Source organism: Acanthochromis polyacanthus, chromosome 24 (genome assembly GCF_021347895.1).
Source record: "Acanthochromis polyacanthus isolate Apoly-LR-REF ecotype Palm Island chromosome 24, KAUST_Apoly_ChrSc, whole genome shotgun sequence".
Taxonomy (NCBI): Eukaryota; Metazoa; Chordata; class Actinopteri; family Pomacentridae; genus Acanthochromis; species Acanthochromis polyacanthus.
The window spans coordinates 2658917-2680195 of NC_067136.1; the positions used below are offsets into that span (position 1 = coordinate 2658917).

Here is a 21279-nt window from a genome sequence, read left to right on the forward strand (position 1 = left end):
TGAAACGAAAGAGCTTTGTTTATTTACTAAAAAAATAATGTATATATTGTGTGTGTGTGTGTATATATATATATATATATATATATATATATATATATATATATATATGAAGGTATGTATATATGTATATGTGTTTAATCTCACTATGGCTACTTATAATAATGGCTCACTGTTTTATGTTTGACCCCCTTCTGTTCACCTTTTTGTCTACCTCCCCTCCCTCTGCTTCCCCTAACCACCTAAACTCACACCTCCCCTCTCCCCCCACACAAACTCCCTATGTAAATCTTTTGTGTGTTATATATGTCGAGGCACCAGTGTTGTTTGTTTTTTTGTGCTCACGTTTGACATGTTTTACAGTCTTGTTATCCACACCGATCAGAGATTTAAACCCTGCTATACAACCATCCAACGTTATCAGCAGACTGAGTTTATTTCATAACATGCCAATACCAGTAATCTGCTCACATAGCTATACATCCAAGGCTGAACTTAAACTGTCTATATGCATAAACTAACTCTGGTCTCCTGGAATGTGTGTGGCACTCGCTCACAGGCAAAAAGAATAAAAATTTTAGACCATTTTTCAAAATTAAAAGCAGACATTTGTCTCCTACAAGAAACCCATCTACAAAAATCTGAAGAAAAATTACTTACTGGCATGAATTTCAATCAGGTTTATTCTGCCTCTTATAACAGTAGACAAAGAGGAGTCTCTATACTTATTCATAAGAGGCTACTCTTCACTTTAAATGACATAATAGTTGACTCAGAAGGCAGATACATTATTATCCAGGCAACTATAGTCAATAAAGAATATACTATTGGGAATTTGTACGCCCCTAATAATGATGATCCGGCCTTTTTTCATTCATTTTTTTCTCAACTATCTGATTTAACAGCAAACTCAACTGTTATCATTGGAGGAGACTTCAACACAGTCCTAAATCCATCAGTAGATCGCTCCAATAACACAACACGTACAAGGCAATCACAATCTGCCAAAGTAATAGAGGAATATATGGATGATTTTGGCCTTGGCGACAGCTGGAGACTAAAGAATCCAACAAAGAAGGAATTCACCTTCCATTCCTCGGTGCATCGATCATTTTCAAGAATTGATTTTTTTCTTACAAATAATTCTATTACCGAGAAAGCTTCTACAAGAATACACCCCATTATTATCAGCGACCATGCACCAGTCTCCCTCTCCTTACAAACTGACCTCACCTTTAAACCACCTCCGACATGGCGTTTTAACATCTCACTGTTAAAAGATGAAGAGTTCGATAAGATCATAAGGAGAGAGTGGGCAGACTATCTGGAAATGAATGACTCCCCAAACTCATCTCCATCTTTACTCTGGGAAGCAGGGAAAGCAGTACTTAGAGGTAAAATTATTTCATATTCATCTTACAAAAAGAAACAAGACCAAAAATTAGAAAGAGATCTAGAAGATAAAATTAAACAACTAACTGATGAATATACAACAAACCCAAATAATCAGATATGGACTGAATTACAAAATACAAAAATACAGCTAGATGAGATGTTATCCAAAAGGACCGAGTTCATAATGCAACAACTGAGATACAACAACTTTGAGCATAATAACAAATCAGGTAAATTTCTTGCAAACCAACTCCAGCGCAATCGGGAAAAATCTCTCATAACAGCGATAAAAGGGACAACTGGTGAGTATACGCAATCACCAGAAGAAATTAATCATATTTTCTACAATTATTATTCGAATCTGTATTCAGAAAATAACAAACCCAACCCTGAGCATATTGAGGCATTTCTCAGTAGTTTAAATATGCCTCAGTTATCTACTGAACATAAAAATATCCTAGATGCTCCACTGTCCATAAATGAGCTGTCCAGTGCTCCAGACAGTATGCCTAATGGTAAGGCACCAGGTCCAGACGGTTTTCCGGCCGAATTTCTGAAGCACTTCTGGTCAACGCTGGCTCCACTGTTTTTTAGATTAGTAACAGAAATTAAAACCAGTGGTCACATACGGCCTCACATGAACACAGCAGCAATTAAACTTTTATTAAAACCAGATAAAGACCCGACCCTTCCGTCAAGTTATCGCCCGATATCACTAATTAACACCGACATCAAAATTATTGCAAAGGCCTTGGCATCTAGACTAGAGACAGTAATTTCAACAATTATACATAATGATCAAACTGGCTTTATAAAAGGTCGACACTCTACCAACAACGTAAGAAGGCTCTTAAATTTGATTAACATGTCACAGCGGCAGGACAAAAAGGCAGTTATTATATCGTTGGATGCAGAAAAAGCCTTTGACAAAGTTAACTGGTCCTTCCTCTTTGCTGTTCTAAATAAGCTTGGCTTTGGAGAGTCATTTATTCACTGGGTATCAGCACTATATGATTCTCCCAAAGCTACTGTCACCACTAATGGAATCGCCTCAAAGACTTTCACCTTACAGAGAGGCACCAGACAGGGCTGTCCACTCTCTCCTTTGTTATTTGCGATATTCATTGAGCCGTTGGCAACAGCTGTGCGCCAGGATGTCAGGATCCAAGGAATCCGCTCTGGGGCAACAGAACACAAAATTAATTTATACGCAGATGATATATTACTTTATTTAGAAGAACCGGCTATTTCATTAAGGGAAGTATTTAATTTAATAACTACATTTTCAGAGTTATCAGATTATTCCATAAATTGGACAAAATCAACATTACTTCCGATCACAGAAAATTCATGGAGTCCTGCAGACCAGGACCCTCACTACTCTTTCCCTACAGGCAACTTAAAATACTTAGGCATAAAAATTTCATCTAAATTATCTGAATTAACTCACTTAAATTTTTCCCCATTACTGGATAACATCACCAATGACCTACAGCGCTCGGACAATCTCCCTATATCTCTTATGGGACGAATAGCTACGATCAAAATGAAAATCCTACCAAAAATAAATTACTTCTTTGCAATGATTCCATTCAAACCAACGTCCAACTGGTTCCAGTCGCTGGACTCAGCTATCACAAAATTTTACTGGAATAATAAAAAAGCAAAAATCAGTCTATCTACTCTTCAGAAAAGTAAAGCCGAAGGAGGTCTAGAAGCACCAAATTTTATGCATTATTATTTAGCTAACCAGCTACAATATCTTATTCTATGGACACAACCTACCGGAGATGCCAACTGTTGGTTAGAATTAGAACAGAAGGATTGCAATAGCATCAAACTTTCAGACACACTCTTTATTACAACATCCATCAAACGACATAACTGTTTTAAAAACCCAATGATTTCCTCCCCCTTGACCGCTTGGTGGAAGGCATTAGAAATTGCAAACTCTAAATTGGAGCCCTGTAAGTTTTCTCCCATTTGGTACAACCCTGATTTTCAAGTTAACAATCAGCCGCTCCATTTAGCTGTTTGGGAGCAGAATGGAATCACACATCTCCACCACCTCTTCTCAGATAATACGTTCATGTCATATACAAACTTGCTTCAAAAATACAAAATAAAAAACGGGAATTTTTTACATTATCTTCAAGTTAAAAATATTATTAAGAAAAGAATCCCAACACTTCAAAGCACGCTCCGGCCGCCGGCATTAGCTGAAGCAATCATAAAGCTTTCTCCGATTCGGTGCGCGGGGGTGTTCTGGCCTGACCCGCGCCGTCTGCCCGCTGGGGTGCCGGGGCTGGGGGGGTGGGGTGGGAGGGTGTATGGGGGGGCACTGGGCGCGTGCGCACCTCCCTCCGCCTGGCTGGGTGGGGCACCGTTGATCGCTCCTCTTAAATCACTTCACAAGCTTCGCACAATACAACTTGTAAATATACACATAGGGCACACAACACATCCCTTGGGGGGGGTGGAAAGGTACTATTCCTACTCCAGACCCCAAACCCCCGGGTTTGGGGTCTGGGGGGCGGGGGGGGTGGGGTTGCGGGGGCGGATGGGGGGGGGCGGGTGGTCGTGGGGGAAGTGGGGCTGTGGGCCGGTGGGGCGCCGTGGGGGTCCGCTATGGCCCGTTCTGCTGCGCGGGCCTTGGGGCTCTGGCTGTGTCGGGGGGGTCGCTCCGGGCTCCTGGGCTGGGTCTCCGCTTGGTGGCTCCTGCGGGGGGGCTGTGTGGACCTCCTTGGGCTGGAGGGGACAGCTAACTCCTTTTGGTGGAGGTTTTCATGCATGTCAGACCCACCACACCGGCACCTACCAAAACTCAATAGAGTGTGTTCCTCCGGTTACTGAGTCAGTGGAGGTTGCTGGGTTAGTGTCTGTGGATCTCACTCTGCTTTATCTATCCTTCTTGTGGCCTCCTGACATCTTCGTGATTGATCCAGTTGGGACTTTGTCGTATTAGGTGTTTGTGAAGGGTTTTAGATTTGTAAATGGTTTTAAGGTGTGAATTAAAGAGTACAAATAAATAAAATGCACCTTTTCTCTTAGAACACTGTCTATGCCTCACCTTTCTGTCTGTCCTGTGGTTGTTTTATGTTTCACTTGGGTGTGCACAGCCCTCAATGGCATAATGTAGGAAACAGCTTGAAATTAACATGATAGGTTAATTTCCCACGAGGGCATGTGATGGTCACAGTCACAAAGAAGAAAAAAAATTGCACATGAAGCTTAAGCAATGGCACCATGGGTGGTTGGTGTCATTTTTGAGCGGACTTGCAGACAAAAAAAAGGAGAAAAAACAAAAAAAGAAAGAAAAAAAAAAAGCTTTGAAGACACGGAGTCTGAATCTGCAAGAACATTGTCACCCAATAAAATGCACTCAGTCTTGTCCTCATTTAAATGGAGGAATTTTATATTCCTGAAATGCAACATTCAGTTTCCCTGGTATGCAGACAACACCCAGCTCTACCTTTCCACCAAACCCACCTCCACCCATCCTCCCTCCCTCCCTCCCTCCCTCCCTCCCTCCCACCTCCCTCTGTGACTGCTTACAGGAAATTAAGTCCTGGTTCTCCTCCAACTTTCTCAAATTCAGCAGTGACAAAACTAAGGTCCTCCTCCTCAGCTCTAAATCTGTTTTCACAGTTTCACCATTACTATTGACAACTCCTCTTTCTTCCCTTCCCTGCAGAGTAAGAATCTGGGTATTGTCCTCGACACCCAGATTCTTGATCATTCCAAAGTCACATCAGTAACACTCTGTCTGCATACTTCCATCTTCCTAACATCAACTCACCCCTATCAGCACCACCGTCCTGGCCAACTCTCTGGTCACGTCCTGCCAGGACTATGGCAACTCCCTTCTCTCTGGTCTCAAGTCCCTCCATAAACTCCAACTAGTTCAGAATGGTGCAGATCATCACCAGGACACCTTCTCTTCACCACATCACCTTGGTTCTCCAACAACTTCGCTGACTCCCAATCACACACCATATTATTAATTAAAACCATGCGCCCTTCCATACCTCACTGAGCTCCTTCACATAAACACACCCAGCCGGACTCTCAGATCATCTTCCTCCTTAAACATCACCATCCCTCCTGCCCGTATGTCCATCATGGGCACCAGAGCCTTCAGCCATTCTGCCCCCTGCCTCTGGAATTCCCTACCACCCGACATCTGAATCACCAACACACGAGACATTTTCAAATCCCATCTCAAAACCTACCCATTTAAAGAGGCATACTCACTTTGACTCCCACTTCTCTTTTTTCTTGTTTTGTTTAAATCGCTAAATTTCCTTCTTTTAAACTTTTTACATCTTTAATTTATATATTGTTAATGTTATTGTGTCTTAACTTTGTTTACTTTGTATAGTGTCCTTGGATGTATGTGAAAGGTGCCTTTAAATAAAATGGATTATTATTTTAATTATTAAATCTTAATTTAACATGCTGTATTTATGTACTGAAATTATGGTAATTGGGGTAATCTTAGTCTCCACTTTATGTTGCAGCCCAGGAGCTGTGTTGTGACTTAACTGGGGGCTTCTCCGGGATCTTTTGAAATCTTTTTGTTGAAACTGAACCTTTTACTAATCATAGTTTTGAGAGATGTTTATTGGTCTAACTGCTGATTCCAAATTACCCGTAGGTGAGAGTTTGGGTGTGGCTGGTTGTCTCTCTGTGATGGAGAGGCAACCCGTCCAGGTGTACCTGCCGGGACAGGTGATAGACAGATTTGCATAGGTTAGATTACAATGATAGAGTCACGCAGAATTTATTTAAAAAAAATTTCTTTGCATCATGCAAAAAGCTCACACAGTCCTGCTGCTGTGACACATGAGCATCTTCAATGGAGGCAGAAGCATCACTGCACATTTGGAGGAACAGCAGTCGGTTAGTTTGAGACGAGAGATTAAGGACAATCAGAAACATTGCAGACAAGGTTGGTGTTCTTTAATAATTTACTGATTTTCAGTTAATATTTTTTTAAAATATTTTTGTCATCTTTTCAGACATTTTTGAAAATTAAGTATCAGTCAGAAGTTTATTTATTTATTTATTAGATTTATTTTCTGAAAGCACCACAAAAAAATTGATGTGTTTATCGCCAGTGCTGCATTTGCTGATGTTTGTATACATGTCGATTATCGCCTGCATGTCTGCCTCGTCCCAGCTGGTATGCTGCTGCTTCTTCACTAAGATTTATTGTCATTTCACTGTGACTTTCATTAAGAAATGTTACTTTTTCCATGAAGTAGTACAGTCAGATAACAATGAAAGTAATCTAAATTTCAAGCAGATAAATCAGCTTCTGAGGACGAGATATTTTGGATGGGACAGGAATTTCCGACAAATCCATAATTACTGTAGGTCACTGAATAAGACTGCACATTTAAATGTATTTTTGTCGTTGTCCATTCTAAGCATTATTGTTCAATTTGCATTCACTGATGATAAACCATCAGAGATTTTACACATGTTCTTTTTTATTAATTGAAGGTGAAATTTAACCTGTGTCAATCTCTGTCTTTCCCTTCCTCTTTTTTGTGCCTCTAATGCCTTGTTTTTCTCAGACCTACAACATATGCAGCAGATATGTCTGTTAACTCCTCATCAACCTCCAACTCTGTCTACTTCTGCACCAATCATGAGATTAGCATGTACATGTACACTACCTTTGCTGCACTGAAAGTCCTCCTCCTCCTTCCTCTCTCCACCTTCGTACTCTACTTGGGTCACCAAAGATGGCATCAGCAGCGTTCCTCTAAAACAGCGTCTCACTCTGACGTCATCACCTACCACATGGTTGCTGTAGAGCTGCTCTATGTCTCAGGAATCCTCTGTTTATATACTGGCTTATACACTAATGAATTAGTTCTAATAACAGCAGGAACGTATGTTTCATCAATCCCTGTCTTCGGAGAGACTTTTTTTCACATCCTGACCTGTGTGGAGCGCTACCTGGCTGTTGTTCATCCCATCACCTATCGGGCACTGAGAAATGCTCGTGGGGTCAAAATCAGAAACATCTGTATTGGATGTGTTTGGCTGCTGTGCTTTGGGCTGGCAACCTTTACAATTGCAACTTTGCCTGAACTCATCGTAATCCTGTGTTTGTGCATTTTACTTTTCTCCATAATCATCATATCTTTTTGCAGCCTGTCAGTTCTCTGTGTTCTGATTCGTCCAGGTCCAGGGGAAGGGGGTAGGGATAAGCAGCGGGTTGACCAATCAAAGCAGAGAGCTTTCTACACCATCACAGCTATATCAGTCACAGTGTGGTTGTGGTTTGTTGGGCTCAATGTTTCTGCTGTTGTGAGCGTGACACCTCTGAGTGAAAGTGTTCGCTGTATGGTGATATCAAGTGTTGGCTGGTTGAACCTGCCCAGCACTTTGGTGTCTCCTCTGCTGTATCTGCACAGGGCAGGAAAACTTTCATGTTGCTGTTAAAACATGAATGAAGACAAGAATTGAATTTGAATAATTCAGACCTGTTTGGCTGAAATGACGAGATGGAAAATGAGAAATTGTGATATTAAACAATGGTTGGAAGAAAACAGCAGAAATACTAAGATACTCCCTGTAGTTAGTTTCTCTGGTGTTTATTCACCTGTTCAGGTCGTTGGATTGGTGTAGTATCTGCTTGGATGTTGTCAGGTGATTGCAAAGCTGACTTCTAATTCTGAGCAGGTAGTGTTATCTTGTGTTTAGCTTTGATTGAACTTCTTGCACAACCACATGATTTCATTGTTCTTACTGGACGGGTCAGTTGACTAGTGATGTTTGTTCACCCTCAGCAATGCTGACATAAAGACAAAGGCACCATGACTTATGAAATTTGATTCTGACAGAGAGCAAGACAAATATGGATCTGCAGATGTCTGAGGATTAAGTTTTATTTCTGTCACTGCACGGCTATAATCAAAATTTGTAGTGACCCCACCATGTACAATGTTGCTAAAACCTTGCTTAAATAAGTAGTATGAAAGACCCAGAGCTTCACCGATGCAAGATAACTGAGAAATCAAAAGCATTTTCCATAAAGGTTATTAATAAGATTGGTGGTTCAATGCACATTGATGTAAATTTGGCCTGGTAGCTTTTGGGCAGCCTCACTAACAGACAACTAAAGCAATGACGGTAATGTTGGCATCATATTGGACTATTGTGATGAAGAAAGAGTGGAATCGGAAGGCTTAGTTCTTAACTTACAAATTGATGTTAAAGTCCAGCCCTTATGTATGGTGATCGGATGATTGTCATTAATCAAGCTGGGCATGAAATGACAACCAATCAGGCTAAATTTCAGCCAAATATGCCTAAATTCATACAATATCTGCCTAGAACTCTATTTTATACATCAGACTCTTTTAATTGGCCTTGGAGAGAGTTGATGCATATGTGGAAAAGTTAAAAGTTCAGTTGATGTCTCTTGAGTCAGTGACAGCAATATAATTTTCTTTGCATGTGGAGTTAGAAAGAACTGAGCTTATCAAACCTTGCTTCAGATCATTGCTTAAGACTACAGGCTTCAGGCTACATTAGCTAACAATACCACTGGCAGTTGAGTTTCATTGTAAACTATGTGGGTTTTGACCAGGAGCAAGACAATGACATCCTTCCACTGTCCATGCTTCATACTGTATAGTCCACCAGAAAAAGTTGTAGTGTGTCCTAACCATACTATGTGAAATGGAGGATGTCAAAATACCTGAATGTCCTTTTCCATTCAATTGGATTTTGAAGTATGCAAACCAACATGCTTTTATAACTTTAATAATGCTGAGTTCTCTGCACAGTTTCATCTAATAGGTTACAATGTTGCAGACAAATATAAAAAAAAAGCTTGAACCACTGACAGCGCACAAACATATGAAAAGACGTTTTGCCCTACAGAAAGTTCAGTGCTCAATTTTAGTTTTATGTCTCCGTTGTTATACACACTGCATAGAACAGCAGTACTTTGTCAGGACACATGTCGTATATACTTAAAGTGGCAAAATATGCAATTCAAAATATAGTCGATGTCTCTGGTTCTGCTGTATCGATCTATTGTGAATCTGACAATGTTATACAAGTGCAGTGCTTTTTAAAGGTGATTGTAAGGTTTGTCAGTGTATTTTAGATTTTATAGTTTTGATTTAGACAGGAATGGGTGCAGTGCTGTATTAACAGGTGTTTTAGATGATTGTGTATTTACGATTAGGTGGTTTTTGAGGCTTTTGTTGTAGTTTTTGTTGACCCTCGAAGATAATACAGGCATTCAATTGAGTATATTTATTATAGTGTGTTTTTTTTGGATGAGAACTAATTATCTGAGTCTTAGCTTAACTTCAGAATCCTAAAGCAGTTAACGTTTTTGAAAACACTGTTTCCCCTCATGGGGACCCAAATGAGGTCCCCACAAATGACATTTCTTTTGGTTTTCCTATAGTTGTGGGGACATTAGGTCCCCACAACTATAGCCACCACCTGATCACACACACACACACACACACACACACACACACACACACACACACACACACACACACACACACACACAGAGAGAGAGAGAGAGAGAGAGAGCAAACAGTTAATTTGAACGTTTTTTTCAAATCTAATGGTGTGTCAGTGGAGGGTACATATCTAATCTTCAAACTGTTTGAATTGATTAGCAGTGAAAAATCTCTTTTTTTTCAACTGGTCCTCGGAAAGAAAAAAAATATGGTGTCCCTACATTGCGTACAAATGTAATGATGTGTTTTTGTAACATTATTTTTAATCAAACAACAAAATAAATGAGCAAAAGAACACTTGCCTTTGAATTTAACTGTGGAAGGACCACAAAACCTGCATCAGTCAGTTTTGGATGTAAACATCCAAAACTGACTTATGCGGTTTTGGATGTTTTGGCCTTGGATCACATGTATAGTTTGGTCCGGCCTGCAGGAAATGGTCTTTTGATAAATAACCCGATGTTTCATTCTTCTGGCATAAATTATAAGGTACATAAATGAATTTGTACAGTTAAAATAGGGCCTAAAACACAGTAACAGGGTGTCAAGCTCTACTGGAATTAAATCTCAACAAAAAGAGGTGGGTCGTCACCAGTTACTTTAAAGTTTCTGTAGTCTGAGCAATTCTATTCAACTCAATTTCAATTCAATTTTATTTATATAGTACCAATTACAGGTCAAATTGTCTCCTGATGCTTTACAGAACCCATATGCCTGAACCCCCAGAGCAAGCCCTAAGGCGACAGTGGCAAGAAAAACACCCTTTTAACAAGGAAAAAAACCTTGAGCATGTAGGGGGAAACATCTGCCTACTGGAGTTGATAGGGACAGAATATTTAGAGAGGTAGAGGGGTAGAGAAAATGTAAACTCTCTAAAAGACAAGTGACAGACACTGCAAAGGCTTAATCTGCTCTATTATTTAAAAGAGCTGTCAGAAATGATTCCAAAATGTTTTACCAAGCAACATTAAAAACTCTTTAAAGAGCTATTTCAGTGCTCTGATGAGATTTAAAACCAGATTATTTAGAAACTTTTGCAGTTGACTGAGGCTAACTTTCTCCAAAAACAGAGAGAGTAACTTCGAAATCTGCGCGATATTAGAGAGGAGTGAGGGGCTGACATGTTTTTCTTTGATAAGTATACTTTTAACAAATGACAGAATGCTTGACCGACCGAACAACGTTACAGACATCTTTAAGTAGTCTCAATGTAACACACAGTTGTGTCATTCAGCCTCACAGTGCCATCTTTTGGGTCCTGCAGCGTTGTACATCTTGCTAACACCTTAAAGGCATAATCTGACAATTTGGGAAATGCGCTAATTAGCTTTTCTAATTGATGATTAGAAAATCCTTGTGCAATTATGTTAGCACATGAATATAAATGAGTTTTCATGGAAAACATGAAATTGTCTGGGTGACATCAGACTTTTGAACGGTAGTGTAGGTCCCACGCTGCATCCCACAGGACCCGCAGAATTCACTGCCACCATCCAGGTGCCACAGGACATCCCGGAGGTCCTGTTTCCATGCTCCACTGGGTCAGAGGAGTTTTAGCAGTGTAAAGGAGATCAACACAATATGAGGCAGATGGTCATAATGCTATGCCTGATCAGTGTATGTTAAAGTCACCAATCATCAAAAAGCGCAAGTATTTTAAGATATCTCCCTCCAAAAATGTCTCCTTATTGAACTCTGATGGATGATATGCCACTGCACTCAGTGTCAATGAAGAACGTTTTTTCTCAAATAGGAACAGTTCACAGTTCAAGTAGACATCTGAACAGAATTTGCTGACCAGAGGAGGCTGGTTTTGAAAATCAACTCCACCCCTTGGTGAAAAGGTTCACAAAAAGCACCGACAAACAGAACTTCGGGTCACCATGATGCATGATTTCCTGTACAAACTGTCTGTGCACTGTGTACACACAGTCTCCATGAAGCTGCGTCATTTCAATCAGCTTCTGTCTTTGTTTACATAATATTTGAATCCTGTCAGATTGAATGGACTTACAACATGAATCATAGCCATTAATGTGGAAATATGCAAAACTGCTCAATGCTCAAATTTTTTTCCCCTTACAATCCTAAAATGTCACTTGTTGTCTCTTAGGTGTCTAAAACTGAATCACTCTGAGCTCATTACACAGATTTGCAGTTGGTGCTGTTTTGCTGCATATTGTCTCTCGGCATAATTAATCCATAGTGGTAGTGGCTATCATGTAATGCAGCGTTTTCTCTGTACAGAAAATTTTGCTGCAGTTTAATGACATGCATGTTAGTCTAACTGTTGATTCTTAACTGCCTGTAGGTTGGAGTTTAGGTGTGACCTGCAGGATGAAGCAGGGACAGGTGACCGACGGAGGGAGGGATGGATGGATGGATGGATGGATGGATGGATGGATGGATGGATGGATGGATGGATGGATTTGCATGGTTTAGTTTACAGTAAGAGAGTCACGAAGAACCCTTAATTTGCTTTGCATCATGCAGAAAGCTCAGACAGTCATGCTGCTGTAACACGTGAACATCTTCAACAGAGGCGGAAGCATCACTGCACATTTGGAGTGAACAGAACTCAACAAATTTGAGACAAGAGATTGAGAACAATCAGAAACACTACAGACAAGGTTGGTGCTCTTAATTAACTCAATAATTCTCAATTAATATTTTAAAAATGCATAATATTCATGAATATTTGAGTTGGTTTGGTGTTTAGCTTTTAAATTACTGTAAGTGGAGCATCACTGAACTTGCAAACTAAACTCAGCTGAATCTTGTCATCTTTGCAGACATTTTTGAACATTAACTTACAGTCAACTGTTTTTTTAATTTTTATTTTGTGTTTTTGTTCTTTCTCAAGACACCACAAAAGGTTGCTGTGTTGCTCACCAATGCTACTATTGTTTCTGTACACATCAGTTATTACCTGCACGTCTGCCTCGTCTCAGCTGGTTTGTTGCTGCTTCTTAGCTGATTTTTCTTGTAATTTCACAGTGAGTTTTTGAAAATTTGCACAGATGTCAGAACTGGTGAACAATTTGATATTACATGGGTCCTATGCATGTGTGTGGAAAAATGTAACATCTACTAGGGGCAAGATGTTTCACTTATATCTAAGAAATTTGGTAGGGGTATGTAGCACATTAGCATCCACAAAAAAGCCATTTTGAACCACACCCTAAACTCAACAGAAAGTCTATTATTTTGAATTAATTGTGAGATTTTTGGTTATTTTTGCTCATTTTTAGGGAGTCATCAGGGGTAAGTCCAAGAGAATTTGTCCAGTCTATACAGTAGGCCTTAATGGTAAAAAAGTTATTTAAATCTTCTGCAAAACCAAAGGGTAGGGCTATGGCAGCCTCCGGAGTTCTCAGTTTCCATTAAGCGCCGTTGAAGAGAGAATAAATCCTCCTCCTGTTTAACTCATACTTGATAGTCTGCATCATATAAGTGATATTCTGGCAGCAACAAAATCAGTGTCCCTTAATATTAATATACAGTAAATCTTCCACTCAACCTGTCAAATGTAATTAAAGAGGTAACCAGATGTTTATCTCCTGTAAATCAAACGCCAGCAATAGTGGATTTACAAGATTTAATCATGTGTTTATGTTCTGGGCTGTTAAATTATGTAATCTGTATCTGTACTGCTAGATAAATGTACTACTGGAACATAAAACATCAACGTAATGTATTTCTAATGTATATATAATTCTAAAAATGTATGCTACACACACAACCACCCACTCTACATAACACAATCAATCAAGCAGCTTCACAGATTATGAAATTACATGCTTACGCAATGTCACTGCAGAAATGTCCCAGAATGCATTTTTAATCAGGTTATTGCTGCTGGTTAACTGAGGGTCCTGCTGTTTATTTAATTAAACTGTGTGACCAAAGAAAGGTAAAAACTGACCAATCTTTATATAGAAAACATGGAATTATGGTGTCTGACTGGTAGCTCAAAGGAAAGGTGTGGCTGATACGTTCCTCAATTTTTACTCATGAGCACTTTTTCTCAGAGGTGTGTTCTATTTGTACTGTTTGTCATGTAATAAGATCAAATGTTTACTTCACGCCTCAAACACAGTAGTAGGTGCAACATAAAGAATGCTTCCAGCCACTTCATCTGTTATAGCAGGTATCTTCAGTAAAAGCACTGAATGTCTTGTTAACAGTGACTTCCTGTCAAGATTCCAACGCCTGAGCATTGTATGCTTACTGAGTGGCTGGTAGCTCAACATGTGACCTTCAGCACTTCAAAAATTAGATTTGGATTCTCTCTAACAGTTAGGACCCATATTTAACTCTTTATATAGACATTCCAATGCAAGGACTGAAGAAAACCTGCTGTTACACACCAAGAGCAGAATCACTGCTGTAAACCTCAAACAGTGATATTACTTACTCCCCCACTTCCTTGATTTGGTTTGATGCTTACTGACTGAGATTCGACCAGAAAACAGTCACCGATCAGCAACAACATTCTGACCACTGACAGGTGAAGTGAATAGCACCGATCATGCTGGTGCTATGTGGTTTTCTGCTGTAAAAACCTTGGATTCTGGCATCCATGTCGATGAGACTTTGACACCAATCAAATGCTGTCCCGAACAACTGCACACTGCTTCATGCAAATAGAAACCAAAATGTCACTGAACTACCCCCGCAGGACAATGCACCCCACCACATGTCAAAAACATAAAACAATCAGGAACATCTTGAGGAGCATGGCAATCACCCAAGATGTTGATCTGACCTCCAAACTTCCTGGGACCTATTCTGATCAAGCATCAACAGGATGCAGGGCCAGAGAACTCAAAGGATCTGGTGTAGCACATAGACACCCTGAGGGGTCCTCTGGTCCAACCCAATGGTTCAGAGCATTTTGACCACATAAGAGGGACCACACAATCTTAGGCAGGTGATCATAATGTTATTCCTGATCAAGTGTATATATTGTGCACAGTGTAGGAACATACATGGATAAATTTCTGAATTTCTTTGCCTCACTCTACCTGGAGGCCTCTAGATCCTCAGAACACCTGCTGTTGACTCACATGGGAGATCGAGCTTTTGTGACAAAAGTTCATCATTTTTGAGAAAAAATTTCAACATGTACATGTTTTAAATGGCTTTTAGTGGCTCTTAATGGTCTCAGTTTTTAGTATTTCATATTTTTCATCTTGAGAATTTGATCTTACAAGTTACTGTCCTGCTTTGCTTGTTTAGTATTTTACACTATTTGATTTTTGCCATAATTTCTGTAACTGCCTGACTTATAACATTACAGAACTTTATTCAGCTCAAATTGTGCTACTAAAATAACTTGATTTGAGTTTTGAGGAGGGCCTCCTTTTGCTCTTAAACAGCAGGAAACCAGGGGGAGGAACCAAATGTAGGCAGAACCAAGCATTTCTCTTCTGGATATTCCATTTAAAATCATCAGGGACTTCTGTTGACAGGCTTCAATTTGATTATTGTTTTTTTAAATTATAGATCAAGTGTGTTTAAAAATGGTCTCTGTGAAATTTTTGACTGACATATCAAGTGCTTTCTAAAATATTTCTCTTTTAGGAATCATATTCACTCCTAATCAGAGATTATCTCGTCTACTTGTCTGGTTCAGATTCTGAATCAATGTCATGAGAGAAATTACAAATAAATATTTTAGACTTTTTATTCAATAGTTCTTGATACTCTCAGTCAATCAGACTTTATTTATGTAACATTTTTCATCCCAATGAAAATGCAACATAAGGTGCTTTACGGATACAAAAATAAAAAAAAGCCTAAAACAATATAAACAGGAACTGAGGAAATGCTGTCTGAGATAATACAGAAAACATCGGATGAGATTAATAAAATAAAATAAGGAAAATTAATAAATAAAATATGTATTATTAAAGTAGACCTCTATATAACCTCAACATCATATACAATATTTAACTGAACATGTTGAACTCTCCGATCCTGTTGCATCTCATGCTTAACTTTCCATTTCATTTCACTAGAACTCTTTATGTTTTTTGCTGTTTTCTTTTGGTCCATTAGTTTATACATGACTGACACGAGATGTGCACAAGAGATGATCAATTGGGCAACTGCCAGAACTGAGAACTGAGGCCTGATCATGTGACTGAACGCTATTCTGTTGGTTTGACATATATAAAGAAGATGCCGCAGCCTCTATAATTTCTGTTTAGTCAAGCTATTAAGACTTCATATCATTCAAATATATAAAAATGACATAGAATGTGAGCTGTCCACATGAAGTGAAAAGGTTTTAGGATCACATTTCTGAATTGGACTTAACTGAAAACATGAATATAGTTTAAAAAATCATCATACACAGATAAAGCAGATCATCTTGTTACGTTACATTTTGGGTAAGTACAGTTGGAACACATTTATATGTATATTTATATTGTGTTTGTTTTAGTGTAATATTTGTGTTTTTAAAAATGTATTATTGCAGTATATATTTTAAATACCCACTGTCGTGATGCTAAAGAAAAATATTTACAACATTATTTCATGATGATTTAATAGCAACAATATTCATGATACACGTATATTTTAATAGTTGTGGTTGGGTGTTGCAAAATCCTACTCAACTGGGCGTTCACTTTAACTGATATTCAGGAGGATTTGAAACGAATTAAAAGTAACATTTTTTAATAAAACATATATTATAATTATTAAAAATGTCTTTTGTTATTTCATATATTTTTAAATTTTATGATGTGGTACAAATGCACTGCAGAAACACAATATATTTATTTACGTAACATTTGTTCTCATCAGATTGTTTGTCATCTCAAATGAATTCTGTCACAGGAGCAAAAATTTGTTTTGTTACAGTTATAAATAGAAGTATGTTAGTTACAGGTGATGTTCAGCAGTTAACAAAACCGTGGTAACACACAACCACACACACACACACAACACACACATATATATATATTATAAAAAAATAAAAAAGTATAATCTAAAACAGAAACAGAAATACACAACATTCAGACTCACGTTCAAATTCATTGCATAATACAACAAAATTCAAGCATTAGTAAAATGGATCTCATATAAATACATAAAGCAATAATTAGTAAATACCACACACAACACCGCACACTAACAACACACACACACACAACACACTACACAGAGTGCATTTTGTACAGATAAAATAAAAAGACCAACACTATTCACAATACATTTTGAATGCTGAATTTGTTTTGTCTATTTTTTCTTGTTTTTAATGCATTATATGCATTATATATGGGAAAGAAAGTAACATAATGGCTTTCAAACTTGTAATGACTTATAACAAGATATGTCTGTGATTTTGCAGATTCCCAGAAGACAAAATGGGTGTTGGATTGATGATATCAATTTTGCTGATGCTGACGGGTGAGCGGAATAATTTTACATCAACTACTTATTGACGATACTGACACTAACAAACAACACACATTCCTAATGACAAAGATCACTGTCGTGACGATTGTCAGGTTCAATGGGTTCAGATTTTGGCAACATTTTGTTGCAATTGTTTTGATTTGAAATTGACATTGTACATTAAATTGGAACATTGACGTCACAATTTCATATATTTGACCAGATGTCTGCAGAGAGAAATGATTAATGTGATGCAGCTCTGTCTTAAAGCTAGGACTGATCAGTTTCAAAATGGCCTTTTCTAACTGTTTACAAAACCAGCCTCAAGGAAGATGCTGTGACATCAATGGCACAAGCAGCCACAACTGGTGGAACAACAATATCAGTCAGTCAAACAACAACTATTTTGATGATGGATGAAGGTTCCTCACCATCTGTGACTCTCAAAGCAACTTTGGAAGAACTGTTTGTTGAGGAATTCAAGAATAGAACCAGTCCAAGATTCAGAACTCTTGAGGCAACAATGATTCACACCGTGAGTAAATTTTTGAAAAATATTCAGTGAGTTTTCCCTGTTGGTTTTCTGATTTGTTGAGGAAAGAAAATAACAAAAGTAAACTGGTATTTGCTTATTTCCCACAGTGTGATGGAATCTACATGGCTCGATTTGGTATCCTCTTCATCCGCACTGTCGTCATCAGGTTTAGGTAAAATGTTCCATTTTGGGGTCCAACTGAAATTCTTTATCACAGTCACTGATGATGCTGTGCTTTCAAATGAGTGCTGACATTAAAGGCACATTCATACGTCGGCATGAGATTCCTCTCTTTTAAATGACAAGTGCGCTTTCTTTCAATGCAGGCCAGCTGCAGGCAACGATAGCACAATCAATACCGAGGCAGAGGTGAGGCTTGACTTCAACAGCTCTGTGCCACTGGCACAACTTCCGACTCCTGAGCAGGTGGCACAGACCTTGGTGGACGCCATCCTCAATTCCAACAGTACCCTCAATGTCAGCATTCTACCGGACTCCATCCAAGTACTTGGTGAGTAAAGTGTAGCTACACACTTGTCATGAGTTGGTCTTCAATCCGGAACTACATGGTACTTCATGCATGGTCCATCTGCCGGTGTCTGTGTCAAGATTTTGCCCTTCCGTTGCTCGTTTTAAGCACAAGAAACTGTCCTCTTTCATCAGCAAATGGGCGGGTACATGGCATGAATTTTTGCTTTTGAAGGAGATCTGAATATCCGTTAGAACAGACATGCCTCCATTTGTCTCCTTGAAAAATGTTGCTGAACAGTGATCTCTCGCCTGTCCACAACGCCAGTGCTCTTGCCGTCCTTGCCATTGCTCCAACCTTTCCTCATCCCATGACAAACTGCTGTCATGACAAATAGTTTTCAATCTTAAGTGGGCCAACAGAAAGTTTAGCTGAATAACAGGGTGTGAATAGAAGAGATAGAAGACGAAGGACATGCGCATGAGAAAAAAAAGGGTTCAACATTAGCCGTAGCACCTGCTTGCGCTAGGAGCTAAAGTATCTGGCTGTGTAACGCTGCAGTGAGCCAAGGAGTCAGTGACTCAGTGGCCCAGTAGCTCCACGGCGGCTGGGGAGGAGAATCGGCGGGGTTAAGCAAGCAACGGGCCACCACGACAAGGACTTTTGTCACACCTCATGCTCTCCATTCAGAGCTGGTGTGACAAAGACACGCTGTGGCGTACTCAGACTACGCTCCCGTCATCTCATCGGCATATGTGTGTTTGATGGATGCTTGGGGCCCACTTACGGGTGCCAGACCATGCGCCGGTTGAGCAACGATGGCCACAGCAGCACAAGACAATTTGCCACTAAATTCTTTTCACGACGGGGATTATTAATTGGAGACGGTGCCCATGGCTGACCTTGGATAAATGTGGCAACCCTGAGAAACTATGCTCTGCCCCTAAGACATCTGCCCAACAGCAGATGCCAAGAATGAAATCAAGGTGGGGCTTGTGCTCTGCCAGGGTAACACCAAGCTGCTAAAGAGAAATCCTTGATCGGCCCCCGTCCCAATGTCTGAAATGGGACGGAGACGTCCTTCGCGTATTTTGATCCACGTCTTTGTTTCCACACACCACTGCAGGATCTACGTTGGCTGGAGCAAGGACACCTGCTGGATCAACAACAAGTGTTCCCTTTACTACTGAGGCTCCTCCACCATCCGTGACCTTGCGAGCAACACTGGAAGAAACGTTTGTGGCAGGATTGGCAAACAGAAGCAGTGAAGAATTCCGGAGCCTTGAGGAAACAGTCATACGATTGGTAAAGACAATGTGGAAATGATTGTTTTCAATGCTTCCTTTCATTTCTGCCTGACAATCCTAAAGCCACCTACTTAAATCTTGCTGTCTGCTCACTTCCCACAGTGGGACGACATCTACATGGCTCGACTTGGCTCCCTGTTCATCGGCACTGCCGTCATCGTGTTCAGGTAAGATTTTGCATTTTGGGCTCCAACTGACATTCTTTGTCACAGTCACTGATGTTGTTGCTGTGCTTTCAAATGAGTGCTGACATTAAAGGCACATTCATACGTCGGCATGAGATTCCTCTCTTTTAAATGACAAGTGCGCTTTCTTTCAATGCAGGCCAGCTGCAGGCAACGATAGCACAATCAATACCGAGGCAGAGGTGAGGCTTGACTTCAACAGCTCTGTGCCACTGGCACAACTTCCGACTCCTGAGCAGGTGGCACAGACCTTGGTGGACGCCATCCTCAATTCCAACAGTACCCTCAATGTCAGCATTCTACCGGACTCCATCCAAGTACTTGGTGAGTAAAGTGTAGCTACACACTTGTCATGAGTTGGTCTTCAATCCGGAACTACATGGTACTTCATGCATGGTCCATCTGCCGGTGTCTGTGTCAAGATTTTGCCCTTCCGTTGCTCGTTTTAAGCACAAGAAACTGTCCTCTTTCATCAGCAAATGGGCGGGTACATGGCATGAATTTTTGCTTTTGAAGGAGATCTGAATATCCGTTAGAACAGACATGCCTCCATTTGTCTCCTTGAAAAATGTTGCTGAACAGTGATCTCTCGCCTGTCCACAACGCCAGTGCTCTTGCCGTCCTTGCCATTGCTCCAACCTTTCCTCATCCCATGACAAACTGCTGTCATGACAAATAGTTTTCAATCTTAAGTGGGCCAACAGAAAGTTTAGCTGAATAACAGGGTGTGAATAGAAGAGATAGAAGACGAAGGACATGCGCATGAGAAAAAAAGGGTTGAACATTAGCCGTAGTACCTGCTTGCACTTCTCTGTCCTAGTATTTGTTTAGTAATGTGTAGACACACTAATCTTATGATGGTGTTTGATCAGGGACTACATAGTACTTCATACATCGTACCTCTGCGAATGTCTGTGTCAAGACTTTGCAGTTCTTTTGCTTTAGCTCACCAACTGTTTGCTTTCATCAGCAAACTTGAGCTGGTGTTTAATCAAGTAGTACATTGTATTTCTTTTTTTTTTTTTTTTACAGCTGTAGTTGTGTAAAACATCTTCCCCTGCATTTCTTTGGCTTATCACTATGACCAATGAAGTTTTCTCAATAAATCAGCAGTAACTTGGACTGAATCATTTTATTCTTATGAGACATAATTTTATCTTTGAAATACTTCATATACTTAGCTTCCTTGTTCAATTAAGGTCAGTTTTCCTCTCAAGTCACTGTCGCTTGTCTTCCTCCACTTACTTCTGAAACCTGTACTGATCCCATAGCAATCAGCTGGAATTAACAAATAACCTGTACACATAATTAAAACAACATGAAATCTCGTTTTACAAACATCACGAACAGTCCTTTATATGTCACTTCCCACAAATAAACACTCAGTGTACTGTAATTCCTTTTTTTCCGTTCCAAAATGTTTACTGCAGGTTCCACAAAACTTGTACCAACAACAACCACTGTAATATCTACA

At 39.7% G+C, this 21279-nt stretch overlaps 1 long non-coding RNA gene across 1 annotated transcript; it reads left to right on the forward strand.

Moving 5' to 3' along the window:
• Positions 1–18173: 18173 nt before the first annotated feature.
• Positions 18174–20260, forward strand: LOC127532580 (uncharacterized). Its single transcript, XR_007940085.1, has 4 exons — positions 18174–18355; positions 19440–19618; positions 19723–19787; positions 19945–20260. It is a non-coding gene; the product is annotated as an uncharacterized LOC127532580 (long non-coding RNA).
• The last annotated feature ends 1019 nt before the right edge of the window (positions 20261–21279 follow it).